The sequence below is a fragment of the Herpailurus yagouaroundi genome, unplaced genomic scaffold (assembly GCF_014898765.1).
Source record: "Herpailurus yagouaroundi ecotype Mexico unplaced genomic scaffold, PumYag 202, whole genome shotgun sequence".
In the NCBI taxonomy this organism is placed as follows: domain Eukaryota; kingdom Metazoa; phylum Chordata; class Mammalia; order Carnivora; family Felidae; genus Herpailurus; species Herpailurus yagouaroundi.
In genome coordinates this window covers 6,016,226-6,043,360 of record NW_024412433.1, presented here as the reverse complement: position 1 = coordinate 6,043,360, position 27,135 = coordinate 6,016,226, and the positions used below count along the sequence as shown (strand labels likewise).

At 50.2% G+C, this 27,135-nt stretch overlaps 1 long non-coding RNA gene across 1 annotated transcript; it reads left to right on the top strand.

Annotated features, from left to right (window-relative positions):
* The first annotated feature begins 725 nt into the window (after positions 1-725).
* LOC121014392 (uncharacterized) lies at positions 726-27,135 on the top strand. The gene is made up of 3 exons (XR_005783192.1): positions 726-853; positions 1,539-1,712; positions 27,091-27,135. It is a non-coding gene; the product is annotated as an uncharacterized LOC121014392 (long non-coding RNA).

The following is a 27,135-nucleotide window of genomic DNA, read 5'->3' as shown; positions in this document are numbered from 1 at the left end:
CATTTTGCTTGATGCTAATAGCGTTTTGAAAAGGCAATTTCCCCAGCTTACTTAGAAACGCACTGGGATATTGTGATAGCAATGTTTCCAATCAGTGCAACCCTTTCAGCCATATATATTTTTTTAATGTTTATTTATTTATTTTTGAGAGAGAGAGAAAGAGAGAGCAAGCAGGGGAGGAGCAGAGAGAGAGAGAGAATCCCAAGTAGGTGCTGCACAGTCAGCACAGAGCCCAACTTGGGACTCGATCCCACGAACCGTGAGATCATGACCTGAGCCAAGATCAAGAGTCAGTCTCTTAACCGACCGGGCCACCCAGGTGCCCCTCGGCCATATTTTTAAGACTTTTGGAGTGGCGGATTCACGGAAGATGAATTGAAAAGATTGAAGGAACGGTTTCCCTCCCAGCAGTTATGCAATGCAACACAGTCAAATTCTGAGTTTCTAAGTCTACCCTCTCTGAAAAATACCTGCGTGAAATTAAACTATCCTCCTTATGCCTTTGTCTTAGGGCTGCTAGATAAAATATAGGATATCCAGGCGAATTTGATTTTCAGGTAAACGACAAAAACATTTTAATGCCAGCGTCTCCAACAATGCACCCTGCTTTTCTCCACCAAGCCAATCGCTCCCTGACTTCCGGTCGGATCGGCCGGTCCCGGGAAGGTCAGCGCCTTATTGCCGCAGGGTGCAGATGACAGCGCCCTTGCCAGTTTGGACAGATAGCCCGTTAGTTGCTTTTCTCGAGGACAGGGCAGTTTTTACTCTGGTGAGGCTGTTTGGGAGCCCAGCAAGGGAAGATCTGGAACGTTCTCATCTCCATTGTGGGCAAAGTGCCTGGATCCGGAGCCTGGTGCATGGGTTTCGAGGGGCGGGGGGCGCGGGGGTGCCGGGTGGGGTGGAGGAGGAAAGAGCTGTGGCTTGTGGGCTCCTGATTCCACCCTCAAACCTGTTAGTCAAGTTGCTCCACCCGCGAAATGCTTGGTGCGACTAGAGGGCTTACCCAGCTGAAGTTGCAATTGCATCAGTGTGTCTGAGGAATGGAACCAAAGCAGCTCCCGCAGACCCCCTGGGCACTTAAACGGCAGAGACCCTGAGAGGGGAGCCCCTCGGAGGTTGAGAGAACGGTAGAAGGACCAAAGGTCCGTCCCTCTGACATCGGGTCACCGTTTGGGGGTAGGCGGAGGCCTGCTTGTCTATAAAGGCATCCACCTGCATCGATTCAAGTCCTGTATCAACTACCTACTAGCTGTGTGACCTCGGACAGATGACTTAACCTCTCTGATCCTCAGACCCCGCACCTCTAAAAAGAGAATGTTAACACCTGTATCCAAGGGGTCCCGGAGAGTTCAGGAAGACACTGCAGCAACGTACCCGTCAGGATAGGAGTTGTTTCCAAAAGTTTGTCCCTCCCTGACCCCTTTGTCTCGTTTCCACTATCTCCAGGAGATGGGTGTGCCAGAAAAGTGCAGAGGGTTGGGGGAACTAATCACAGACACTGCCGTGAGCCTCCCTTCGTGTTTCTCCATCGCTTCCAGGCTACGGTCGAGAAGGAAAGGGGAACCAGATGAAGTCACGAGGGCAGATTTAGCGACACGGGCAAACGGCGGAGCCCCTGTGCACCCGAAATCCCGGTTCCTCGTTCTCACACGCGCGTGCGCACCCGCCTGACTCCTCTATCCTCCAGCCGACCTTTTAAAAACAGTTCAGGAGTTTGACGTGGTTCGTAGCAAATCTTTTCTCAATGTTTGGCCTAAACGAATAATCCGACTTCTTACTTAATAAGAAGGACTTGGCACTTTTGGCTTCCCGGAAACTGCAGGGGGGGGGGGGCCGGTCTGAGAATTAAGTTGCCATAAGACGGTTTAATAAGGGGAAAGCCCCCCAGCTTTAATTATGTACGTGCCCACGGGGCTCACAAAAATAGGGGACCCAAGGTGACTCTCGGCTGGCGGAGAGTTACACGCCATCCTGAAGGCAGGAAAGGGAGGGGGGTCGGGCTTGGTGGGGGGGGTGGGGGGGTGGGCGTGGAAGGAGGGAAATTAAGCGGTGGGCGAGGGAAGGAAGTGCAAATAGCTGGTAAATCCCAGCGGCCTTGTTGTGCACGGGAGGGCCTCTGCCATGAAAGATGCCGGCTGGGAGCTCTCTTCCTCTACAAATGTAAATTTCCTCTGCAAAAGGGTAAGTACAGACTTTATTTTAGGGAGTTCGGGGGAGGTAAAGAGCTTTTCTTGTGCCTTCTGGTTTTCTCCCCCCCCCCCCCCCCGCCTTGGCCTCAAAATAATAATCCACATGCCAAAATGTCATCCTTTTTGGGGGGAGGCACGTTCTGAACCCTCTCAGTTTTCTCAACACAGACCAACACAGAATGTATGATGTTTACCAAACTTTATCCAGAAACATCGGGGTGCTGGCAGTAAGGACTTCCCCAGGACGGCCAGTGAGGCTGCCCGCCTCTTCAAATCCATGGGGGGAGGGGGGCGCACTCCCCACCCCCACCCCCCCGTGCAGAGACCCAAGAACTGAATTCAGTCAACACTCTGGGTGTCAGACAGCTCGAGAGGCTCCGAGAAAATGCCATCGAACATCTTACTCTGAATGCAGACGAGCAGGAGAGACTCAGGACTCAGGCCTCTGGCCCCGGAGAGGTGCCGGGAGCGGGCCTGGCTTGAGGACCCGCAGTGTCAGCGGAGCCGGACCTGGGGGGGCCGGGGTGGGGGGGGGGGGAAGAGTGCTCCCCAGGCACCTGCGCCACAGGCCCCGCCCCTGGGAGCTGGAGCACCCAGTGGGTCACCACGAAAAGGAAGCGGGGGCGACCGCGGGTCTCAGGTCTGGTGTCCCCGGAGGGTTTGGGCAGCGGACGGGACACCTCATCAATTCCAGGCTTGCCACCCCGGAAGAGCTTGAGCCCAGAAATTAGGAACGCAGACAACTGGTCGCGTCCCCGGCGGCTCTGGCCAGAAACAATTATCCACTTGGCTCGTTAAAACAAGTAACAAATGCTAATTGTCTCCACCGTTAGCCAAGTCCTGGTTCAGCCTTTTGTGCCTACAGCGCGGGATTGTGAGAGCCGCTGGCAGGAAGACGAGTTAAATTCAGTCCTAAATAGTCTGTCATTTTATTTTTTTGTTCTTCTCTTTTACGTGGGGTTGGAGCGGGGGGGATGCAGGTGTAAAAAGAGGGAGGTTGGTCAAGGTGATCCCTACGCCGCTGTCTAGCTTTCCAGTACTGTGATTTGTGGTGAAAGACAACGCACGGAATCATAGAAGGTCTGTTTCCACTGAATCTTCATTACTGGACCTGCCCTGGGTGGGGGAGGGCAGGAGGACGGAAGGGAGGAGGGAGGGGAAGGAGGAGGGAAGTACCACCTATGCAAGGCAACATTCCCCACGTCTTCTTTTTTTCTTTTTTTAAAAAACCTCTTCTTTATTTTGTTTTTGAGACAGAGAGAGCACAGGGGGGGGGGGGGGGGGGGGACGGGGAGGAGCAGAGAGAGAGTTGGACAGAGGATCTGAAGCAGGCTTCGAGCTGACAGGCTGACTGCCCCAAGCCTGATGCGGGGCTCGAACTCCCCAACTGTGAGATCACAACCTGAGCCAAAGTTGGACGCTCAACTGACTGAGACACGCGGGCGCACCCCCCCAGCGGCCACATTCTTTTTTTTAATGTTTATTTATTTTGGAGGAGGGAGGGGCAGAGAGAGAGAGAGAGAAAGAAAGAGAGAGAGGGAATCACCATCGGGCGCCACACTGTCAGTGCAGAGCCGGGCTCGGGGCCAGCACCCGGGAACCGTAAGATCACGACCTGAGCCGAAATCACGTCAGGTGCTTAACTGACTGAGCCACCCAGGCACCTCGGCATTCCCCACGGTCTCTGGAAGTTTCCTGAAGCCCTGCCTGGCGTCTCTGAGGGCTACACGAGACCCTGGGGCAGGTACCCTTGCTGCGGCCCCTCCTATGAAGGCCCCTCCTGTGGAGGGAAGAAGCTGGGGCAGGAGGGTTACCAGAGGGCAGTGAGGGCGGGTGGCTCATGCTTCCCTTCCCAAATCGCTCAAATGATGCAAATCTGGCTTTCTGCCCAAACACCCCCCCTTCTTCCCTTTTTTTCTGCATTTGCGTTTAGCTTGATCTTCCATTTTCGCCAGGTTTTCTGAGGACCCTGTTGTATGGGTACATTTTCAGGAGAGGACGGAGGTGTCCCCCGCCCTTCCCTCCTCCCCCCTCCTCCGCTAGGGACTGCAAGGGGACTCAAAAAAAAAAAAAAAAAGAGGTGTTAAAAAGAAGTCAATACAAGGCAAGAAATACTAAAGCTTTTTTTTTTTTAATATTTTATTTTATTTATTTATTTTTTTCAACGTTTTTATTTATTTTTGGGACAGAGAGAGACAGAGCATGAACGGGGGAGGGGCAGAGAGAGAGGGAGACACAGAATCGGAAACAGGCTCCAGGCTCTGAGCCATCAGCCCAGAGCCTGACGCGGGGCTCGAACTCACGGACCGCGAGATGGTGACCTGGCTGAAGCCGGACGCTTAACCGACTGTGCCACCCAGGCGCCCCCTAAAGCTTTAAAAAGGAAGAAAATAGAAAAGAAGGAAGGGCGGGAAAGGGGTTTTGGTCTGAAGACGCCCAAGTGGGAAGCCTCTGGAGGCAAAGATGCCCCTCTTCTCTCTCTGCTCCTGCCTTTCTGCATACCACATCTCCCTCTCTCCAGCAGATCTGATTGCCAGATTTATTCTAATATCCCAGTGATGGATGAAAGCTGAAATACTCATCAGCCGTAAAGTATTTGTATTACAAAAGTGAGTACTTGAAGCAACACCCTGATTACCCTCCCCAAAGGGGCGCAGGCATTATATTCTATTACAATATTATATTATATTACCCAGTATTTGCGGGGGCCTCAATCTCAATAACACGTGAATGCAAAGAAAAGAACAATACAAAACTCGAATTTGTGCGCAGGCTCGGATTTCTATTTCACGTCATTTTTATAGTGAGGACATTTGTTGAGCAAAATCCACAATGGAGTCTGATTGAGCCTCTGTAGGTTTCAAAACTTTCCACGGGGCCAGTTTCGCAACTTTTCCAACTTTTGTTGGCAGACTCCGGCTCTCTCTGCGATTGTTTAAATGTTGTCAAACTTCTGTTGGCGACGGACGAGCCCATCAGGGTTATCAGGAGGTCTTTTCCCCTTTCGGCGGTGAACCCTTGGCCAACAGTCGGTCTCTGCAGGGGACGGACGGTCCCGGTGCTGGGGAGCCGGTGGATTTTCCGCTCCGAAAAGCAGTGACAAACAAGATATACCGGCGAGGGGGTGGGAAGGTGTGTCCCACGGGTTTTTAGGACAGTCACTTCATGTTTTTGAATTTGTGTGTTTTGCAGATGTAACAGCGTCAACTCCACGTGCCCGCAAACCCTAACCTCTACTAGGCTTCTAATCTAAGCAGTGCCCACAGCCAACAACGTCATCAAGAATGGGTACCAAGCACAGGCTGTTCAACTTCCCCGGACAGAACCGGGGGAGAAGGAGCTCTCCCACGCCACCAGCCAAGGGGACAGATGTGACCAGCTTCCTAAATGTCTTTCCTAGGGGCGGAAGAGAAACTTCTGGGGCAAGGTGTGACAGGGCAAGATCCTGATAGGCGAGCATGCGAACAGCTCCCTGCTACGACGTGTGACCTGGAGAGATGGCCCTTAATTTCTCGGGAGGGATTTCTAAGACCAAAAGCCAAGCGGCTGCTGACCAGTGGCTGCCCCAGGACGTCTGCCTCTTTTACTGAATCCTGCTGAATGCGGCGCCTGATGAAGGGTGTGTCCAGGCTGAGGAGGGTGCATTTGATGGCAGTCAAGGGCAGCCCAGTTTCGTATTTTAAAAGTGAAACAGAGAAGTCCACTTATCTGATGCACTTGGGAGAGTAGTTGACGAAGAAACACGCATTTGTGAGGGATTCAGAGACAGAGACGATGCCACTGTAACTGAAAAGATGTAATTTGTTGGCTGCTCTTTGGTCCCAGAACCAAGTTCTGTTCTTCGAGCGAGATCCCCTTATGAGCAAACCCAGGATGAATTCAGCTGGGACCCAGTTATAATCTACATTTCTCTACTTTTTCTTTTTTGTAAAGTTTTTTGTAATGTTTACTTATTTTGAGAGAGAGAGAGAGAGGGAGGGAGAGAGACAGAGTGCGAGTGGGGGAGGGGCAGAGGGAGAGGGAGACACAGACTCCGAAGCAGGCTCCAGGCTCCGAGCTGTCAGCACAGAGCCCGACGCGGGGCTCGAACCCGCGAACCCAAAGATCATGACCTGAGCTAAAGTTGGTCACTCAACCGACAGAGCCCCCCAGGCGCCCCTCTCTACTTTTTCTTTTTAAGCAATCAGGAAATCATTTCATAAACTTTGGGACTAAATGTTCTCATTTAAAAGTGTGTGATAGAGCTGCCTGTGTGGCTCAGTCAACGGTTGGGTGTCTGACTCTTGATTTTGGCTCAGGTCACGGTCTCACAGTTTGTGAGATCAAGCCCCGCGTCGGGTCGGGCTCTGCACTGACAGTGCGGAGCCTGCTTGGAATTCTCACTCTCCTTCTCTCTCTCTCCTCCTCTTTCTCTGCCTCTCCTCCACTTTCTCTCTCTCTCTCTCAAAATAAATAAATAAACATTAAAAAAAATAAAAGTATGTGATGGCCAAATTCCCATTGCATTAAATATTATTTTCCAATATCCCATGAATGATGGCCTGTGAGCCTACCACATGGAAATCTAGAAATGAACTAACCATTATCTCTTGCATTCTTTTCCTTTTGTTCCTTTTGCTATCTAAAAAGCATTGCTCGGGGCGCCTGGGTGGCGCAGTCGGTTGGGCGTCCGACTTCAGCCAGGTCACGATCTCGCGGTCCGTGAGTTCGAGCCCCGCGTCGGGCTCTGGGCTGATGGCTCAGAGCCTGGAGCCTGTTTCTGATTCTGTGTCTCCCTCTCTCTCTGCCCCTCCCCCCGTTCATGCTCTGTCTCTCTCTGTCCCAAAAAAATAAATAAACGTTAAAAAAAAAAAAATTAAAAAAAAAATAAAATAAAAAGCATTGCTATTATTCAACACTCTTCTGAAAGTTCTAGCCAATTTCGTAAGTAAGATATAACCACTGGAAAGAAGCCAAAATTATCATTAGTCATAGCTGTGATGCAATGGAAAAACTTAATAAGGGTGACAGGATTATGGTACACAAAAGTCAAAAATAAAAAAAAATACATATATGTGTATATATGTGTGTTTGTGACCACCTAAAACATAACGTAAAGAAGACTATCTCAAAACATTTGTAACTACTGATTGTGTAGCCGAAATCAGATATTATTAGGTCCTATAGGAAGGACATCAGACTTTGCTAAGGGACACAAAAAGATTTCAATAATGACATAATGAATGTTATCATGTTTTAAGTTTTATTTATTTATTTTTTATTTAATTAATTTTTTGAGATAAAAAATTTACTCAAAGATAGAGAGAAAGTGTGCTTTCTCTTTGCTTTGAGAAGCAAAGCAAAGAGATACTTTACTTTGAGATAGAGAGAGAGTATGCATGAGCAGAGGAAGGCCAGAAAGGGAGAGAGAGAGAGAGAGAAAGAGAGACAGAGAACCCCAAGCAGGCTCCAAACTGCCAGCACAGAGCCCGATGTGGGGCTCAAACTCACGAACCGTGAGATCATGAATGACCTGGGCCGAAATCAAGAGGCGGACCCCACAACAGACTGAGCTACCCAGGTGCCCCTTTAGTTTTATTGTTTTTAGTCAGTTCTACTCGCAGGATGGGACTCGAACTCATGACTCTGAGATCAGGCGTCCTCTGCTCCGCTGACTAAGCCAGCCAGGTGCCCCAAGAATGCTGTCATTTTAATACGACCACTTTCAAAGTCCCCATGGGGTTCTGTTTTAGAACTTTCAATAGGATATAAAAGTTTATCAGGAAAAGTCAGTGGGAAAGGCTGGACGGGCAGATTCTTGTTCCCCGTACCGCGCACCCCTTACCCGGATGAACTGAGGTCTAACTGACAAGTAAAATCACATATATTTAAGGTGTACGATGTGATGAGTTGATATACGTATACATTGTGAAACGGACACCACAATCAGATTCATGAACACGTCTAATACTTCGCATGGTTACCTTCTTTTCCTGTTACGAAGGTAAGAACGCTTAAGATCCGCTGCTATTGTATTAGCAGATGTCAATGCAATATTACTGACTGTAGTCACCATGCTGGAGGTCAGATCCCCAGATCCTGTGTTATGGCTGACAGCCGTATATTCCATTATATTACATCTTCTGTGTCCATCCATCCGTTGACCGACACTTAGGTTGTTTCCGTATCTTAGCTATTGTGAATGATGCTGAGATGAACATGGGAGTGAAGATACCTTCTTGGGTCCATGATTTCATTTCCTTTTGGATATAGCATGGGATTGCTGGATCACATAGCAGTTCTGTTTAATTTTTTTGAAGAACCTCTGTATCGTTTTCCAGAGTGGCTGCAGCATTCACATCCTCACCAACAGAGTTGCCTTTGTTCCACATCCTCGCCAACACTTGTTACCTCTAGTCTTTTTGATAAAAGCCATCGTAGCAGGTGTGAGGTGATCTCTCCTTGTGGTTTTGATTTGCATTTCCCTGATGATTATTGATGCTGAGCACCTTTTCATGCACTTGTTGGCCATCTGTATGCCTTCTTTGGAAAAAGGTCTCTTCAGTCCCTCTGCCTATTTAAAAAAAAATTTATTTTAACATTTATTTATTCTTTGAGAGACAGTGACAGAGCATGAGCAGGGAAGGGACAGAGAGAGACGGAGACACAGAATCTGAAGCAGGCTCCAGGCTCTGACCTGTCAGCACAGAGTCTGACGTGGGGCTCGAGCTCACGAACCACAAGATCATGACCTGAGCTGAAGTCGGATGCTCAACCGACTGAGCCACCCAGGCGCCCCAGACCCGCTGCCTATTTTTAATCCAAAAAATTGTTTTCTGCTATTGAGTTATGAGTTCTTTATATATTTCGGGTATTAACCCCTTATCAGAAATATGACTGGCAAATATTTTCTCCCATTCCGTAGTTTGCCTTTTCATTTTGTTGATGGTTTCCTTCACTGTACAGAAACTTTTTAGTTTGACATTGTTCCGCTTGTTCATTTTTGCTTTGGTTGCCTTTGCTTTTGGTGTCAAATCCAAAGAACCTGAAAAATTGCCAAGAGTGATGTCAAGGGGCTGACCCACTGTGTTTTCATCTCAGAGTTTTACGGGTTCAGGTCTCCTGCAGAAGTCCGATCCATTTCTAGTTGACTTTTGTGCATGGTATACGCTTTTCCCAATCTTCTGTGTGTTTAAAGTTGAATGATATGAATTTCTGTTTTGTCAGTTAACGTGGTCAAATATTGGCAAGTTTGCATGGGCTTGTCCTTATGTAGAGTGATTCTTAATGGTGTGTAATAGGCATAGAAAGAAGGTCATGCATCTGGGTGATGACAGTGGTCATCCCTGAGCTGTCCCTGAGTGCTCATCTCATGAGTGACTTTGATCCTTTTCTTTGTGGGTCCTCAGGATAACCTAAAAATTCTACAACAGACTGTATAATTTTGTAATCAGGAGAAGAAGAAGAAAAAAAAGACCAACCCTTGCCCCACCCCAGCCACCAAAAATTCTCTTCTTAAAGGAAACAAAAACTGCTTGAAAAAAAGCACAAAACGCTTTTCCTTGTGAATTTGTCTTCTGTGGAGAAAAGTAGAGAAAATAATGTAATTATCACCTGCCAATCCTGGTTTAACCATTGTTGTCATTTTGCCATTAAAAAAAAAAAAACAACATCTTTTAGGGGCCCTTGGGGGGCTCAGTCTGTTCAGCGTCTGATTCTCAGTTTCGGCTCAGGTCGTGATCTCACAGTTCATGAGGTCGAGGCCCGCATCAGGCTCAGCGCTGAAGACAGAGCCTGCTTGAGATTCTCTGTCTCTCTCTTTGCCCCTCTCCCACTCACTCGCACATGCATGTGTGCTCTCTCTCTCTGTGTCTCTCTCTCTCTCTCAAAAATAAAGAAAGAAATAACGAAAACTCTCAAAATATCTTTTATTTTTGTTGAAATGTTTTCAAGTCCAACATGATATCTTTCACCTCAATGCTTTATCTCAAAAAGATGCAAACTTTTAACTTCCGTTATCTTACCTAATAAAATTGACAGTGCCGTTTGTGCATTTAAAACCTCCAACAATTATGTGATTGCATAGTCGGGCACTTCTGGTGTGTTTACCCATCCCAACGTGGTATCATTGATATCACTGAAGTTTCGTTTGTGTTTTTCTTTCATTTTGGAGGCACCTGGGGAGAAGGGGATGGAAGATGGGAGGGAATTAGTTCCTGGCCTCGCTCTGGGTGCCAATGGCTCTTAAGTCTCGGCTTTAGCCACCGGCAGTTCACAAAACACCGGGCAGGAAGGTCACATCTCTGTGGTGGTTCCCTGTTGGAGCCCATGCATCCTGCGGCTGGGTACTTGGGTGGCTCGGCATTTGCATACAAACAAATTCACTTCAAATCTTGTGCTCCTGCCGGGCTGGGGGGAGGAGGGGAGCAGGTAGCCGCACTGAGCACTCAAGGGGTGGTAGGGTTGACCCCTTGACAGTGGGGGCACAGTTTCTGTCATGGAATAAATGTGTCCGGTGTTTATTAGAAGCAGGAGCAAGTTAGTAGCGCCCTAGCCTTCTCACAGGGCTTCACTGTGGCACAGGAATCAGGGGAGGGGTGAAGTTAGCTCAAGGTTCCCATTGACTGCGTCCGCCATTTACGTACGCTTCTTTCTTTTTACTCCTTCAGCTGCCTCTCCCGACACGCTATGAAAGGTTGAACCCTTCCTGTCTGGGAATCACCTGTCAGAAAGAGGTATTGGGCTACCACCAGAGCTGGAGCACCCCGCCTCCCTGACCCAAGCTCTCCAGAGAGATTCTTGAGATATGAAGAGATGGGCCCACTGCGTTTGCTGCTGGGAGGGGCAGCCTGGAAGCCATTATCGACTGTCCTAGGGTTGGGTCCATTCGGCCTTTGCTTGGCTTGGCATCCGTCCTCCGATTTACTTTAAAATGATGCCGACTTTCCAGAGGCTGAGCAGTCCCTACATGGACCGGTTCTGGCCTTTGGGGTGCTGGGTTCTGGAATCAGGGTGGGGCACTTCCTCCGGTAGACACACGACGTGGTGCCTGTGTTTGGGGTTTAGAGCCAAGTAAGCTTGGCCCGTGGGCGGGAGAGGCGGCTCTCTCAGCCCCCGGGAAGAAAGGAAGCGGTATTTATGGCCACGCTGGGGAGGGAGAGATTACCCCGCCACCTCCTGTCGCAACATCAAAGGAGATCTAATCAGGTGGCAGGAGGTTCGGGAAGTGGCTGGACTCCATGCCAGGCACGTAGTAGTGTCTGAGGTTCCGAGCTGGCCCCCAGCCAGGGTAACCAGAGCAGCCTCACGGTGGGGAGATGGGCCAGCAAGAAGCAGGGAGCGCCAGGCCTGGCCGCGGGTGGGGTGTGTCTGATTACCATCAGAGTTTCAAAAGGGGCTGAGACACGAGCCTGGACATAAGGACCCATGTGAAATGCCACCTGTAGGTGGTGCCCAGCTGTACCCCAAGCACACAAGGGCTGGGTCCTTGCAGCCAGACCACTCTGAACTTGACAGTCTGGAGGTGGCAGGGTCCTACTTCTGTCCTCCGTCCCGATTCCAATGACAATAGCTATCGGGCATGGCTGAGCGTGACATTCCAGACATCTTCGTGGCCACAGCTATGTAGGCAGGAGGCCCCTTCGCTTAGTAGGCATCGGAAACCCAAGGCTCGCTCCCCTCAGGTCCTTCCTCCATATCTTCCCCCACCCCACCCTTGACGCTTTATCCTCTGTCACAAGACAGACATTGACCTCTTCAGAACAATGACAACATTAAACACAGTTCTCAAGTAGATTTCCCAAGTTCCAGGCTCAACTCTGCTATGTTCCGGCCCTGTACAACTTTAGAAAGTCATTGCATCAGCTATCTGTGGCCGCGGAACAAAATATCTCCTTGTTGGAAATCTAAATAACACAGAAGAGTCGGTCAGAAGTAACTGGAAATCCTATTTGATCATAACTCACGTAGCACCGATTTGCCAAAATCTTCCATTTCTTTGAAATATCTGCCTTTAAGCACGCATGTGTACATGTAACTAATCGTTACTGTGCATCGATAATACACGTTTTCCCCAAGTTCCGAATGCCACCAAGGAGAGGGACAGCGTCACAGGCTGCTCGTCTACTGTGCTCATGAGTGTAAGCTGACCACACGGCTGAATCCATTCCTCAGCTCACCAGGATTGTGGTCCTTTGTTACACGAGCAGCAGGGAAATAAAACCCTCTCCAACGGCCAGGGTCAGCCAGTGTACAGGTAAGGATCGGAATGGGTCCACTAACTTCTGGTATTTCATTTCCTTCATTATAATTCACTGTAAATCAACTCATATTTATTTATTTTTATTTTTTTGTTTATTTATTTTTTGAGAGAGAGAGAGAGAGAGAGAGAGAGAAAGGGAGAGAATGAGTGGGGAACGGGCAGAGAGACAGGGTGACAGAATCCGAAGCTGGCTCCGGGCTCTGAGCTGTCAGCACAGAGCCCGACATGGGGCTTGAACTCATGAACGATAAGATCATGACCTGAGCCGAAGTTGGAAGCTTATCCGTCTGAGCCACCCAGGCGCTCCAACTCAAATTTATTTTGAATTTTTTAAAGTTTATTCATTTCTTTTGAGAGAGAGAGAGGGAGGGAGAGAGAAAGAATCCTAAGCAGGCTCCACACTGTCAGCACAGAGCCCGACGCAGGGCTCGAACCCACGAACTGTGAGATCAAGATCTCAGCCGAAATCAGGAGTCACACCCTCAACCGACCGAGCCATGTAGGCGCCCCTCTAATCTATTTTTAATTATCTGAGGTGTGGTTTGGTGAACTAAACCCCTCCCAGGCTGGTCTATTAGTACCCCTAGGAGCATACTGAATAAGGGGGAAAATGCAAGTATATGTAAGATAAATGAGCACTCTCGTGATCAGCACTCACTTTCGAAACACGTTGCTGGGGAGAACAGTGTTCTCTCAAAGAGCAAGTCTTTGGTGGTGTATCCGAAGCAACGTGTCACCAAGAAGGAGAGACGTTTTAAGTTTAAGAGCCTGCCTGGTATCCATCCCCAGAGAATATCCGTTGGCTGAGGTCCCGTACCAGGAAACCCGCCTTGAGCATCCTGTGCGCTGGTGTCACATGAAAATGCTTCCCCCCTTAGATGGGAGCTGCGAGCAGGACGCGTGGCCCTGGTTGTCCCTGATCAGATTAATACAGTGAGTGGATGGAGGGCCAGGGACAGACCGGCCAGGGTCTTAGCCATGTCTGAGGGTCCGTGCTCACTTTTACCGTCAGGAGTTCGGCTATTCAGAAAGCTCCAGAAGGAAGAGCCCCATCTTCCCCATCTCTCGGTCCACCATGCTCAAGGCAGGTTGGGCGAGATGTTAGATGAGTCCACTTGTTCCATGAGGGAGCTGTCGCGGTGGCTGGGATGGGCAGGGGCCTCCCCTGAGTCTTGCTGTGTAAGGACACGTGTCCGTTGACACTTGAAATCTCAAAGAGGGGGGCGCCTGGGTGGCTCAGTCGGTTGCGCGTCCGACTTCAGCTCAGGTCACGATCTCGCGGTCCGTGAGTTCGAGCCCCGCGTCGGGCTCTGGGCTGATGGCTCAGAGCCTGGAGCCTGCTTCCGATTCTGTGTCTCCCTCTCTCTCTGCCCCTCCCCCGTTCATGCTCTGTCTCTGTCTCAAAAATAAATAAACGTTAAAAAAATTTTTTTTAAAAAGAAATCTCAAGGAGGATTTCCAAGGTTCTCAGGGGGACCTACATCTTCCAGGTTGTGGGTACCTCCCAGTTAAGTTAGAGTGAACGTAATTTTTTTTTTTCCTACGTAAAGGACGGAGGCTTTGGTGCTGTTTCCTGTGTCAAAGATGGTTCTGGCAAACGGAGTTTGCCGTCCAGAGAATCACAGCATCTGAGAATTTTAGTGGTTTAAAGGAGGAGAAGCATAATATTTGGAATCCAACCATTCCCAGGACATATGAGGCGCGTTGGCTTACCACTCATTTCTGGAAACTTCTTCGATCCCTTTGGCTGCTCCTTTTGAGAATCCGTGACCAAATTTGCCTCATCTCATCCCTAGAGTGTTATTTTCCCAGAGCTTTCTCTCTGTCCTTTTGCTGAGGGCCTTATTCATTCCCTTGAGACGTAAGGAGGCTCCCGTCAGGGGGAAGCTGACAGCCCTGCCCCACCCCCACCGGCCACAAGACCGGCCAACTCTCTAATCACAGCTCGGCCTCACCATCGAAGGTCTGGAGGGGACCCATCTTGTGTCCTTCGAAGGCCCAAGCCTGAGTATAATTACTAGGTACTTTCTCTGTGGAAAAGGGATAGAAATCCTGCTCTGTGTACCCACTGTCAGAAGCGGGCCGGGGGGTATCATTTCCTCTGCATCAGAGCTGCAAGCCCATTGCCATGTCTTCAGACACCAGGGTTTGACCAAAGACACCAACCTGAGCCCTACAGCCCAGCACCAGCAGGCATTTTCCAAAGCACTTCCCCGGCAAAGTGCCTGCGTCCCGTAAAATCACACGGGTGCCACAGCAAACTTGGGGGCCAGTCCCGTGACCCCCACCCCCACCCCCCGTCTCCCGCCCCGAAGGCAACATACTATACTGGTGCTCAAGGAGCTTGTGGCAAAATACCTGGGACCTGATTGAAAGGCTGTGTGGGCCGAGTCGTCCTGGGACAGCCAGGGGACCAATGAGAGAAGGAGGTGAGCCCGGAGACCGCGGAGCTGGGCAAGAGGCCTGAGGGGTCACGGTCGCCGCGGTGGGTGGTACCAGCTCTGAATCGGAGGCCTGTGCGGTCACCTCACCCAGCACGGGAAGATGCCCTGCCATGGTTTGTCCTGGGGATTAGATGGGGCCCTGTGTCTAAAAGCCCCACTTGGCACAGAGCGGGCACCCTGGAAACGCTCAGGAGCGCAAGCTGATGGGACCGTGACTTTCTGTTTGCATCTAGCCAGGCCGGGGATGCCCTGGGGTTTTCACTCCTAAGGCCCATGCTTTCCATGTGGTCGCAGAATGACCGGTGTGCTGGATAAATGCAGGTTCCGGGCTCCACCCCACGCCGGCTCATTTGGAATGTCTGCAGCACGAACCGATGATCTGTATTCCTGAAAACCTTTCTGAGGGCTTCTGGTTAACGCTGGCCCGTGAGAACCACAACGTAGACCCACATTCCCAGATCCAAACCAAAGACGGAAAGACGATTACGTGGTCTCGGCACCTGCCTGACGCAGAAAGGGTGCAGAGAAGCTGGTCCCCGGTCCTGGGGTCATGTCGGGGCAGTAAGGAGGGGGACTGTGGTCAGAGAGGGAGGCCAGTGTGTTCCCTCCCGGGCTCGGGGAGCCTGCCAGGCATTGGTGCCCCGACATAAGTAACCATAGCTGGCCCTCCCCTTCCCCCACGTCACGGTTAAAGCAAAATGCCCTCTGAGATGCCACCCCAAACCTACCCGGCGGATGACAGCCAGAAAAATTAAAGTAACAAACTTGGCTTGTCGAGTTTCCTAAGAGTTGGGCCAAGAGTTCTGCCTTCTTCCTCCCACTGGGTCCTCCCAGCTTTCTAACCCTTATCCTGGGGCTTCGGATGAAGGATCTGAACTCTAAGTGGCTCAAAGTGACACTAAATAGCCTTTGATCAATGAAAAGGGGCCAGGGACAGCCACCCAGTGTCCTCTTACCCAAAGCAGCATTTCTTCAAGGCCCTGCAGCGGTGCCCTGCAGCGTCGACGCCGTTCCTGGACAGGCAGACACAGCTTAGGAAAGCCAAGAGCAAGCTCGTAAAAAAGACGGCGAGCGCGTTTCACTCATTTCCTGCCCGTGTTGTGCAGAAACAAGTGACTTCCTGACCTACATGGTCTGTGAGCCAGGCCCTGGGCGGTGGCTATTTTTGCCTTCATATGCCCATTTCACAGATGAGGAAGCCAAGGTCCGAGGAGCCGGACACACCCTTAACACCCAAGGACCCTAGCCCAGGGCCTCAGACTCCCCAGTGCCCAAGAGAAGGGACTCGTCGGAGCTGGCTCAGAGCTACGTCTGGAGCCTCTCTTGGAGAAGTCATCATTCTCCCATTGGGAAAGGAGTTACGAGACGCAGAGTAAAAAGTAGGGGGCTGGGGATCCAGGTCTGAAGTCAGCGTGGCTGGGTTCATCAGATCCTGGGTCGTCTATGCAATGGCCGTGTGGCCTTAGGCTGGCTCTGACCCTCTTCCCCGGGCTCATCCGCATCTGTACAATTGCCAGAGGGGTGGTGATAACAACACCATCAGTGATGTTAAATGAGGTTATCAGAGCCCAACGCCCAGCAGGTGAGAAGGCACCCTAACTGTCGCGTCTTGCCTTTGCTTCTGGAAGCGCGTTAGCAGGGCCCACACACAGGAGACTGTATGACGTCATCTCTTGGGAGTTCATAGGGAACCTTCTCTCGATGGCAGCTACAGATGTCTACGGCACCATCACACCCACTCCTCGGGCTTTCAGCATAGAATTTAAGATCAATGTGGGCAGTCAGATTCCTGAGTAAAAAATGCCACTGCTTAAACACGATTACAGCCACAGATGCTACGGGCCAAGAAGAGCGTTAGAGATGGAGACCTCCCCGGGACCGTCATGAAGATATCGGGAACTTTGTGACCCGAGATGTGCCTCTTTCATTCTGATGTTTAATGAATGTCCATTTGGGAAGTATGTTAATATGTTGGCATGTTTTTCACGCAGAGCAATGCCAGCCAGAAGGCAAACGTTTGGGGGCCGTTTTATTGCTCTGAAATACACCTCAGTGACTGATTTCATGATGACGGAATTGAACATTTATGGAGTTAGAATCAAGATGACATATGGAGACTACATCAAGAATAGCCTCCATTTCCTGCCGCGGTTAATTGTTCTCTCGTTTTGGCCTTAACATTCATTGTTTCCTTCTAAGATTGGAAAGACCACGCGGAACTCGCAAGTTAGCTTCCCACGGAGGAAACCAGACCCCATCGAATGCACAAGAATTTGTTGGGAAACTGGTATGGGAGTAGATGTGTTTCTGCATTACCAATATGGTGCAGAGTCAAATACACTCTTTTATTTTATTATTCTTTTTTTTTTAATTTTTTTTTCAATGTTTATTTATTTTTGCGACAGAGAGAGACAGAGCATGAACGGGGGAGGGGCAGAGAGAGAGGGAGACACAGAATCGGAAACAGGCTCCAGGCTCCGAGCCATCAGCCCAGAGCCCGACGCGGGGCTCGAACTCACGGACCGCGAGATCGTGACCTGGCTGAAGTCGGACGCTTAACCGACTGCGCCACCCAGGCGCCCCACAAATACACTCTTTTCAAGAGTGATGTGGGGAGGCGCCTGGGTGGCTCAGTTGGTTGGGCATCCGACTTCGGCTCGGGTCATGATCTCATGGTCCATGGGTTCGAATTCTTCATCGGGCTCTGGGCTGACGGCTCGGAGCCTGGAGCCTGCTTTTGGATCTTCTGTCTCCTTCTCTCTCTGCCCCTCCCCCACTCACATTCTCTCTCTCTCTCTCTCTCTCTCTCTCTCTCAAAAAAAAAAAATAAATCTCTTGCTCAAAAAATAAATAAATCTTTTTAAAAAATTTGTAAAAAAGAGCGATATAGACTTACGCATCACCAGCAGGCCCCCTACGCCGACTTCCTCTCACACTTCATGAGCTAAAGGGCACAGCAGGGACCACACAGGCGGCCCCAGGGGATTTTCTCTCCTCCCAGAGGGGTCTCTTTAAACTTTTACTCAGGGTCCAGTTACTAAGGTCCACTTACTCCCCTGTGTCAAACACGCAGTGACACTCCATGGAAATGGGAAATATTTGCATGACCTGGCCCCTGCCTCTGTCTCTCTGTCTTCCGTCTCTCTGTCTCTGTCTCTTTCTCTATCTCCTTCAGTGTCCACAGCGTCTCTGGTCTTTCAGGTCCCTAAACTTGTCTTATTTCTCCCAGGCTTAGGGGACTTGTGATGACTAATTAAAAAAAAAAATAATAATAATGTTTACTTATTTTTGAGAGAGAGAGAAAGGGAGGGAGGGAGGGAGAGAGGGAGACACAGAATCCCAAACAGGCTCCAGGCTCCGAGCTGTCTGCACAGAGCCCGATGTGGGGCTTGAACCCACGAGCTGTGAGACCCTGACCTGAGGCGAAGTCAGATGCTTAACCAACCGAGCTACCCAGGCGCCCTGTGATGGCTAACTTGATTGGTCGATTTCATGGGCCTGAGGGCTGCCCAGAGAGCTGAGTGTGCCTGTGAGGGTGTTTCCAGAAGATACTGGCACTTGAATCAGTCGAATGAAGATGATGCCCTCAGCAGTGTGGGTGGGCGTCACCCGATCCCAGGAGGGCCTGCCTGGAACAGAGGTGGAGGAAGAGGGAATACACTCCCCGTGGGAACCAGGACGCCCTGCCCTTAGCCACCTGCACTCCTGGTTCTTGGGCCTTCAGACTGAGCCACCCCACCTGTTTTCCTGGTTCTCTTCTGCCTGCCTGCCTGTCTGTCTGTCATCTTTCTCCCCCTTGTTCTGTTTCTCAAGGGAACTCTAATACAGAACCATCGTATCCCGTCTGCTCAAACCTCTGTCTGCTTTTCCCATCACACGGACGCTGGGGCGTCGCCCGGATCTTGGCAAGTCCCCCCACCTACAAATGCTGTCGTCTCCTTCGGCGTGGGCTCCCCCATGAGGGGGGCCAAGGGACAAGGGAAAGGTTGAATTTCAGTGGAGGTGGTGGGTTCGGCTCCCTCGGGAGCACGAGTGGCTCTGACTGTCCAACCCTATGAAGCCCGTCTCCCAGGGCATCCCTTGCTCTGCCCACTCTTAATTCTAGCTTCGAGAGAGACCCTGTAGCTGAAGTGTCCTGCTCCCCGGTGACCCCACTACACTGTCATGTCCTGTCTCTTGTCTCTCAGTGCCCCTCCCTGTCTGAAGCCATCCGAGTGGGGCTGTGCAGTATGAGGGACGGTGGGCCTGCTGGCTCAGTGCACAGCCCAGCCTCCCTGCTTGCTCGCGACGTGGCTTCCGACGAGCCGCTTAACTTCTCTGTGCCTCAGTTTCCTCACAGACAAAATGGAGGTGATAATAGAAGCATCTAAAATGTGAAGCTGTTGGGGGGACTACATGGAGAAGCCCTTGGATTCAGTCTCTCCAGCTGTCTAGCGGGTAACTGGATATCTACTCCACTTCAAAGCTGGAACCTGACGGTATCGTGATTAATCTCTGGTGCATACGCCGAAGTGATTCTATCACTTCAGTGGCTCAAGAAAAAGTAAAGCCTGCTTTAAGTGAAACCAAATAGAATATTACATTTCTATAAAGCTCTTTACAGTGTTGAGCAGTCTCAGGTAACATCCCCATAAAAGTCGAGATTTGTTTTCCCTGCCTTCTCCGGCCGTCAGGGTTCTGTACTGAATGTCACTGGAGGTGTGCTGTTGTTACTAGCGAGGACCCTGTTGCGCACTGCGTTTTTTCGTTAAAATGGTCGATTAGTTGAGGTTATATTAGACAAGCTTCTGTGGACCTAACCACCAATCCTCCACAGTTTCCGTTGATAAAGAGCTTTCTGACTTCCAGACAAACCATTGAGCACATGAGCCTTCAGAGCAGCTCTCTTCGAAAACTTGCCTGGGTAAGGAATTCAAATTAAATGTATTCTCTGGGAGTCTTATCCACCTTTTCTATCAAGGTTGAGACCAGATTGAGGTGATTTCTGATTAGAAAATGAGCCGCGATCTGGGAATGCAAGCTGGTGCGGCCACTCTGGAAAACAGGATGGAGGTTCCTCGAAAAACTAAAAGTAGAACCACCCTACGACCCAGCAATTGCACTACTAGGCATTTATCCACGGGATACGGGTGTGCTGCTTTGAAGGGACACATGCACCCCCGTGTTTATAGCAGCACTATCAACAAGAGCCAAAGTAGGGAAAGAGCCCAAATGTCCATCGATGGATGAATGGATAAAAAAGATGTGGGATGTATATACAATGGAGTATTACTCGGCAATCAAAACGAATGAAATCTTGCCATTGGCAACTACGTGGATGGAACTGGAGGGTATTATGCTGAGTGAAATTAGTCAGAGAAAGACAAATACATGATTTCACTCACATGAGGACTTTAAGAGACAAAACAGATGAACCTAAGGGAAGGAAAGCAAAAATAATATAAAAACAGGGAGGGGGCCAAAACATGAGACTTAAATATAGAGAACAAACAGGGTTGGAGGAGGGGTTGTGGGGGGGGGGGGCGGGCTAAATGGGGGGGGGGCCACTAAGGAATCTACTCCTGAAATCATTGTTGCACTATGTGCTAACTAACTTGGACGTAAATTTAAAAAAAAATTAAACTAAAACAAAGAAAAGAGAAAGAAAATGACCCGCGACCATCTGGGAATGCTGGGGTAGATTCCAGAAGGTGTTATCAGGATGGCGAGGCAGCTGTTGGCCTGTGGAAGTCCCTCAGCTGCATTTCTCCATTCTTTCTTTCTTTCTTTCTTTCTTTCTTTCTTTCTTTCTTTTACGTTTACTTATTTTTGAGAGAGCGAGCCTGAGTGGGGGAGGGGCCGAGAGAGACCGGGAGGGCGAAAGAGAATCCTAAGCAGGCTCTGAGCTGTCAGCACAGAGGCCAGTGCGGGGCTCTAACCCACAAACTGTGAGATCATGATCTGAGCTGAAATCAAGGGTTGAACCTCAACCGACTGAGCCACCCAGACGCCCCTGCACTTCTCTGTTCCTTAGGGGAACTTCTGTGAGGTTCCAGGCGTAGCCGTAAGGGGGGGCAGGGACCTCTCCTCGTCTTCTCGCTGGCTGGTTAAGCAGTTATGGAGGTAAGGAAAAATTAAGGGCTTGACTGGAAATAGGGGAATCCCTACACAAAAGAAGGAAGTGTGAACACAATAAGAAATGAAACGGAGTCCCAGGGAGAGGAAGCAGGGGGCTGTACTGTGTTGACCCAGAGCCCAGAAAAGAAACGGCTCTCGATCGGCCCCCGACAGTAAGGGAAGTCGGTGCGGCCTCCGGCCGGCTGGGGGGGACGTGGGGACACAGCGCCTGCACGCCGCTTAGCGGGTTAAGCAGTGGAATCACATGAAGGCAGGGTCAGTCCAAACAGTGTGTGTGCTCTGCTACCGGTCAAGGAGGGTCAACCACGGAGGAGTCTACACAGAGAGCTTCAGGGGGGCGGGGGCCAGCAACACCACCTTCAGGAAGGGAAAGTGTGACCGTCATCGCAACAGCTGCTGGCGCTGGAACCGGACGGGCGGCGTTCAGGCCGGGCTCTCACCACTTCCCGGCTCCCTCCGTGGACAAGGGGCTTCCTTCTTCCTTCGAGGGACAGGACACCAGAAGTGCCTGTTTCCATGGGGCTCGTAAGGACTGTGCCAGGCTTGGGGAACGTCCCCACGGTTAGGGTGAAGGCCATTCATTCCACCCCCTTTCGTTCAGTAATTTGGAGACTGGGGGTGGGCAGGAGGGGTGGAACCGGGTCCGGCTCGGGGACCTCACCACCTAGCAAAGCTGCAGTCCCTTTGCCGTGGGACAACTGAGAGAGGGTGTGCCCCTCGCGCATAAGGCAACATAGGAAGCTGGGACATAATCCTGGGCATAGACATGAATTATCTGGATGCAAAGGGAACTTGTGGTCACTCTACATACAGCTACCCTGCCAGCGATTTCACTCTTTGGCACGAACCCCAAACAGATGTGTGCACGTCCATTGGAAAGACCGACATAGGTGTGTCCTATAGGATTGATTCATGGTAGCCGTCAACTGGAAACAACAGGCGTCCATCAGCCACACGGCGGATGAACAAGTTGTGGGGTGTCCATACAATGGAAGACTAAGCGCCAGGTGTTTTTTTTTTAATTTTTAGAAACGTTTTTGCTTTATTTTTGAGAGAGAGAGAGAGACAGAGAGACACAGGATGAATGGGGGAAGGGCAGAGACACAGAGCATGAGCGGGGGAGGGGCAGAGAGAGAGGGAGACCCAGAATCCGAAGCGGGCTCCGGGCTCTGAGCCATCAGCACAGAGCCCGACGCAGGGCTCGAACCCACAAACCGTGAGATCATAACCTGAGCCAAAGTCGGACGCTTAACCGGCTGAGCCCCCCCAGGCGCCCCAACAAACATGTTTTTCATTTGTCCACATAAAATGAAAATGTTCTGTCCCGGGAGAGGAACCCTAATAATGAGACGACAGAAACCGTGAAGTAGGGGAAGATGTTCGTGAAACATGCAATTGTCGAGGGATTGCCGTGTGGAATAAATAACGAACTATGAGTCTGTTAGCATACACGCATATGCATCACTCGTGTAAATTGGACGAAATCATGGGCAGGCATCGCGAAGGAGAACGCGTAATTGTTGAATAAATACATGAAAACGTCACAATATTATAGAGTATCCGAGAGATATAGATCGTAGCCAGACAAGGTACCATTTTACAGCTCAGGGAAATTCAGAAGTGTGGCAGCAAAGGAAAGCAGAGATGCTTGGAGAAACGGCTGACCCAGGTACAGGGCAGGCGAGTGACTCTGGGACATGGCGTCATGCCAAAGAGCGAGGAGGTTATTAAAGGCCAGAAGTGAGCCTCAAGGACTCACCGCCACCCCAGGGAGGCCCCCACCTGCCTCAGAGGCAGCCACCTGCGCTCTGACGAAAACGATGATGGTAACAGATTAACTCATCAATCCACGGATTCTTTTTTTTTTTTTTAATTTTTTTTTTCAATGTTTATTTATTTTTGGGACAGAGAGAGACAGAGCATGAACGGGGGAGGGGCAGAGAGAGAGGGAGACACAGAATCGGAAACAGGCTCCAGGCTCCGAGCCATCAGCCCAGAGCCTGACGCGGGGCTCGAACTCACGGACCGCGAGATCGTGACCTGGCTGAAGTCGGACGCTCAACCGACTGCGCCACCCAGGCGCCCCATCAATCCACGGATTCTTAGGGATGCCCCCCAAAGGCTAACTGATCCTCATTAGAGGATGTATCGAGGATCACATGATAACTGTTGAGTAAGTAAATATATTTACTGGAATTAACTGGGTGGATGAACCATAGGAGGCAGAGAGTGGAAACAGATGGGAACAGCATGCCCTCGGGGGTCTGAGGACAGGGTCCTAGAAATGTGAACGAGCTGGGCTCTGAAGGACAGGGTAGAATTCCTCAGGAGATGGGGCGCCTGGGTGGCCCAGTCGGTTAAGTGTCCGACTTCGACTCGGGTCATGAGGTCTCGGTCCATGGGTCTGAGCCCCGCGTCGGGCTCTGTGCTGACGGCTCAGAGCCCGGAGCCTGCTTCGGATTCTGTGCTTCGCTCTCTGTGCCCCTCCCTCTCTCGCACTCTGTCTCTCTCAAAAATAAGTAAACGTTAAAAAAAATTCTATCAAAAACGAATTCCTCAGGAGGGCTGGGAGGGAGGGATGGGTCCTGGACAAATGTCGGAGGGAGGAAGAGTGCAGGGAGGTTGTGGGAACCCGGCACGGAGTCTGGTTCTCTGGGTTGCGGTGGCCGTGCAGGGAGTTTTCAGAGGAGAAGCAGAAGCCGCAGCGTCAAGAGCCCGGAATGACCGTGCGAGCAGGTGGGCTTCAATGGAGTCCTCAAGGGTCCCTTCTGCCCTTGGCCCGGGCAGTGACAGACAGAGGGCAGAGCCTGCAGCTTCTCCTACCGGGTCCTGAACCAGCAGCGTGAGCAGGTTCCACCCCAGCTTACCTCCTTCGAAACAAAGCCCTGCGCCCTGACTGATCCCCACAGGAGATGCTTGGAGCAACTCGAGGCCCCTCTCCATCGCCTTTAGATTTCAAGATTAAAAATTTGAGACTCTCCTAGGCATTTTGAATGGTGACAGCGAGACGGGCAGGCAGATCAGCCACAGACCAAGTCACCAGCCCTGCACCCTGGACAGACCCTTCCCCTACAAGCGTCCAGTTCCCTTTTCGGGAAAGTCTGCCCAAGTGGGCGCAAAGGGCCCACAGCCTGGGGGCTCAGGGAAGGCATTGAGTAAAGGGAGTCTGTGCACCCCCAGGGCGGCCAGCTGCCTCTGCTCCCTTTCAAGTCCCCCGCCATCCATCATGTTTATCTTCTGCTTTCAAAGCTCTGCTTCCCGGGATGTCTCCCTCTGACCCCCCAGGTCAGGGCTAAGAGGTGACCACATTCCTCTCCTGCTTGTCTGCATAGTTAGCATTCCCCCCGCTGGAGCACCTACTCTGGAAAGGAATATAATCACGGCTGCCAGAGACTTGGTCCCACGAGAGCGCCCAGCAGAGCGTGAGTTTTTAAAAATTTGACCCGGTGTCACTTCGTTTCTGTGGCCGATGGATAAATGCAAGAATTCAACCCACCCATGCTCAGATGCGTTCCAAACATTAACTGTTTGCTTTTTATCTTTTTTAGAGTTGGTTCAACTCCTCCATTGTATATTTGGAAGCCCATGCTGACCCCGGTATGAGTTAAGAATCCAATTTGAACAAAAGAAGAAAGCCACACGTGGCAAGCCACAGTTAACATTACGTTCTCAAAAACATCAACATGCCTTCTAGAGATGATTGTCCCCCACGATAAACGTGTGTGATTCAATCATCCAACAGAATAGAAGCAAAGAAGAGATCATACCTCCCCTCTTATTTCAGTGGGTTTCCAGGTGGCCTGAAAAACATACAGCCGCTGGCCAGTGTGTGAGTGCTCTCGGTAGGATTATACTTAGCCAGTCATTTTTTTCTGAGACTTTGTGCCATGTTCCAAATAGACTTCACTGTCCACTGCCCACCCCCACGTTAGGTTTTCAGACTGAAGCTCGGGGATCAAAGTAAAAATGCAAATAATTATGTTGTGATTACTTGGGGGCAGCGAGGTCACCGATTTAGACACCACCCTCACTTCTCGGGGAAACCCACGCTCGTTGGAATCCCGGGAAATCATCTCCGGAGGGAGTGATGGCATTTTCATGGTGTGAGAGGGTTTGCCTCTTCGGGAGCAATTTTTAGAAGATTTAAATTTAAGCCACACTGATGCAAATTTTCCTCAGATGTAACAGAAACGTTCCAGTCTTTCTTAAGTGAGTGTGCTGGAAATACTGAACGAGTCTCTGTATGTTTTAGCAAAGCCATCAGCTATGTGGTCTTGGGCTTCTGTTTCCCTTCGGAGGCTTGGACTATTTAATCCCTCAGGCACTTACAGACCTCAGATGCAGAAATTCTCTGGTTTCCCCCCATGGGACTGATGATCAAGATATCCAGAAGCTTTCCAAAAAGGTGGATTTCTGGCCCCGACATCAACCCACTGGACTTGGGTCGCTGGGTCTCTGGGTCGGCATGACCTCCGTCGGGAGGACATGCCTGCTGTCCTCTGCTGATTCGTTTCATTGCCATGATCCCTGAACAAAGCTGATGAGAGATTTTTCCACTGTCGCCGCATTTTAGGGGGAGGGGAGAGGTACATGGATCCTACGTGGCTAATGTACGTGGCTAATATTTTCACGATAAGAAGGAAAGGCAGAGAAGAAACGGTAGCACATAAAAGTAATAATTCGAAAAGCTTCGAATTATTCGAAAGCTTCGAAAATTCGAAAAGGAGGTGGGTGGAGGTGGGGCACGTAGGAAGAAAACCAGTTTATGAAAATCTGATGGGAGAGGATCTGACCCTGGAGGGGAGGTACAGCCCAAACTCTGGACACTGGCCACAGAAGTCACTGAGGATGAATCCTGTCCAAATTGTTGGCTTCTTCTCATGTAGTTGGATCTTATTCCAAGTCCAAGGATGACCTCCTACGTGATCTCTCCTTATGTGCAGAGACGAACGGTTTGTACAGAGAAACATGTGATGGGGCCACAGTGGGTAACAGTGAACCACAGAGGGCTATCCGAATTTGTCCACAGGCTGCCAGAGGTATATCCAGAGTCATAGGTCAAAGACTCTACGCACGGAATTAGAGGGAGAATGGTATAACCTAATCCTTTGGCAAGGTCTTCTGTCTCTGAAAAATAGTGCCAGCAAGAGAGACAGATGGGAAATGATCAGCATCAACTATGGATTAATTAGTGCTGTACATTGGACCCCAGTCAAATGGAAGGCTGCCGAAATGTCACAGCAATGTTTTGTAGCTAATGTGATAAATGATTTAAGCGGTACCCCAAGCATGCTAACTTGCACACGAGCAGCCAACTTGTTCTGTCCCTGTCCACTTATCTCTGGAATGATTTAATTTAGGGCTAGGATAAAAGAAAAAAGCAACCCAGACAAAGAATCACAAAGCTCTGGGCTTTACAAAAATGATAAATTCAAAGTCACAATATCATTGGTTTTTTGCAAACTGATTGAAAAGCCGTGCACGCGACCAAGCTGTCCTCTGTTGGTCAAACAGTCTCAGGTGCGCAAGGACTCAAATAATGAGCCTTTGGTTAAGCTTCCAAGCAAATGATCAAAGATGACTCAAAAATTAAAAATGCTGAAATTATTAAAAAATAAATATTGCTTAATGTTTATTTATTTTCGAGAGACAGAGTGCGAGCAGGGGAGGGGCAGAGAGAGACGGAGACACAGAATGCGAAACAGGCTCCAGGCTCCGAGCTGTCAGCACAGGGTCCGATGCGGGACTCGAATTCGTGAACCGCGAGATCGCGACCTGATCCGAAGTCGGGTGCTTAACTGACTGAGCCACCCAGGCGCCCCTAAAAAATAAAAGATGAAAGATGGACCAAGATGTGGCTTAAAAAGACTGACCGTGTACATGGTAGCAAATAAACGCCTATAATCGCTTTACTTTGATTACAAAATGTAGCAGAAAAAGTCTTTGGCATAGGTTGCCTGTATTGTTAAAATAATAAAACCCCAAACGAGCCAAGAGGACAAAAGCAATTTTTGAAAGGCGTCTATTATCCCAGAGCACAATCGTGGGGTGCTTGTGTCACTCAATTTCTTACGTTCCGTAAAGAACCGTCAAATTATAGGGGCCCTGGGTGGCGCAGTCGGTTAAGCGTCCGACTTCAGCCAGG